Consider the following 2,284-nt stretch of genomic DNA (forward strand, 5'->3'; position numbering starts at 1 on the left):
CAGGACTCAACCCTAATCCTAACCTCTGGTTTAACCTAAACAAAAAATTCTGGCTTAACCTAGGTTAAACTGCTGGACCAACCCTATTTCTAGCCCCTAGTTTTAAACTAACTCCTGTTTTTACTCTATTTCTAACCCATGGTCTAACCCTAACCCTAGCCTTAACCAAGGACCCAACCCTAATCTTCACTTCTGACTTTACCTAAACCTTAAATACTGGGATAACCTAACTTTAACTGCTGGACTAACCCTATTTCTGACCAATGGTCTGACCCTAACTTGTGCTTTAACTCTATTCCTAATTAAATACAGAAAAGTCCGGCTGCAACTGCTACAGATAGGTGCTATGGGGTAATAAATTAGTAACAAGTAATGGGGAACCCGAGCACTCAATAAGAGAGGAGAGGAAAATGTGAATGCAAGTGTTTTTATTCACAACCAACAAAAATTGCAAAATGTGAACCCTGACACAAAAGCAACAAACCAACGTTTCGGTTTATCAGACCTTTCTCAAGGTAGTTGCCTGTGGAGGTAAAAGTACACCGTGAGTATATATATACACAAGTGTGACAGACAGCAATATATACAAATATACATTTATACACCTATATACAGGATATGTACATACTTATAATAGAGACGCAGAGGTATACGGGTCACAGGGACAGCCGTCAGGGTAGAGGGTAAGTGGAGGGCGTCACATTCAGCATTAAGCGGTATCTGGCAGTTTAGAAATAATATGCATAAGAAGAAGCACCACAATGCAATATGAGGAAGTCAGGACACTGTCCGCTGGATGATACAGATGGCAATAGAATCATGTAATAGGTACATAGGAACATTATATTCCTCATTGAAGAAAGCACAAGTACATCAGTTAAGTACATATATGCATGACCATTTTAGATGGAAAGAGATAGTTGTAATCAAGGTAGCAGAACTACATACCAGAATGGTGGTGATGTGAGGATTAAACACAGAGGCAGAGGAGGAGAGGAGAAGACGCCTGGAAGGAAAGTCACAAGCATTAGAGAATGGTAATCAGAGATAGTGAGAGGTCCACAGGGGGAGGATGCACTGGGTTACCTGCTCATAGAGGACCATATAGTGCTGGAACAGCGGTGGCAGTGGTGATGGCAGCGTGGGTGTACTGGGCTGGGGAGCACCATTATAAGGAGAACACTGAGTGGAGCGTCACTTCCGGTTTGGACGGGGCACAATGCATGGTGGGAAAGTGTCCACTGCACATGTGCGGGATGTCAGCAGTGCTGGGCAGGTGTTGGGAGGGGCTGGGCACATGAGCACTGGGTCTGACAGGAACAGAGACATGTCAGTCATGTCGAGGGGTGTGAGCATGACGTCAGTAGTGTGGGATGAACGATAGGCAGGGTCAGGACACTGAGCGCTGAGTATGATAGGATAAGGGATGTGTCCATCATAAAAAGAGGTGTGGGCATAATGTAGGGAAGAAACTACAGGCAAAATCCTAAAGTCTGTTAGAGGCATGGATGTGTCAGTAATGTAAGTGTGTAATAAGCATGGTATGGATGTGGCAGCAGTGGTATAGTGTGAGCACATAGAGGGCCTAATATGGATATGGGAATATAAGTGGTGTATGAGTAAGAGATACAGGAGGGGGAACATAGGCACTGAGCAGGAGTGAGTGAATGTGAACATGCTAGAGGCTGCGATCTGTATCCACTGGGAGGGCTAAGGATACACTCAGTGTACTGGATGGAGTATAGTTACCTGTCAGGAGGCCCAAATGTGCAGAAGAGTGCTATAGTGGCCCGTGAGTGAAGGAGAAAGGATACTAGGATACCTAGAAGGAGAAAAGGAAGCAAGTACAGGCGTCAGTATCAATACATAGTAAAAAATGATTGATAGGGGAAAAATAAACATACAACTGCAGCGTAATCAATCTTATAAAGGTTGCAATTTGGAGAAATGCACGCATAGCACAACATATGTAATAATGAGTCGTGGAAATAGTCAGAGAACTAGACATGAACCTCATATTCTCGGTTGAGGCCATGGGGTTCCAGGGTTTGGAGGGTATGAATCCAATAAGATTCCCTCTCACGTAGTAATTGGATGCAATTTCCAGGGTTTGGAGGGTATGAATCCAATATGATTCCCTCTCACGTAGTAATTGGATGCGATTAACTCTATTCCTAACCCATGGTCTAACCCTAACCCTAGCCATAACCCAGGAACCAACCCTAATCCTCACCTCTGCCTTAACTTAAACCTTAAATTCTAGATTAACCTAAGTTTAACTGCT

General features: G+C 43.7%; 1 long non-coding RNA gene across 2 annotated transcripts; it reads right to left on the bottom strand.

Annotated features, from left to right (window-relative positions):
- Nucleotides 1-457: 457 nt before the first annotated feature.
- LOC142301327 (uncharacterized) lies at nt 458-1,824 on the bottom strand. 2 transcript variants are annotated; one of them, XR_012752767.1, is made up of 4 exons: nt 1,750-1,824; nt 949-1,006; nt 629-720; nt 458-523 (listed from the first exon to the last, which is right to left on the bottom strand). It is a non-coding gene; the product is annotated as an uncharacterized LOC142301327 (long non-coding RNA). The 2 variants fall into 2 exon arrangements; XR_012752766.1 differs by lacking the exon at nt 1,750-1,824 and adding an exon at nt 1,087-1,196.
- Between the last annotated feature and the right edge of the window lie 460 nt (nt 1,825-2,284).

Source organism: Anomaloglossus baeobatrachus, chromosome 4 (genome assembly GCF_048569485.1).
Source record: "Anomaloglossus baeobatrachus isolate aAnoBae1 chromosome 4, aAnoBae1.hap1, whole genome shotgun sequence".
Taxonomy (NCBI): Eukaryota; Metazoa; Chordata; class Amphibia; order Anura; family Aromobatidae; genus Anomaloglossus; species Anomaloglossus baeobatrachus.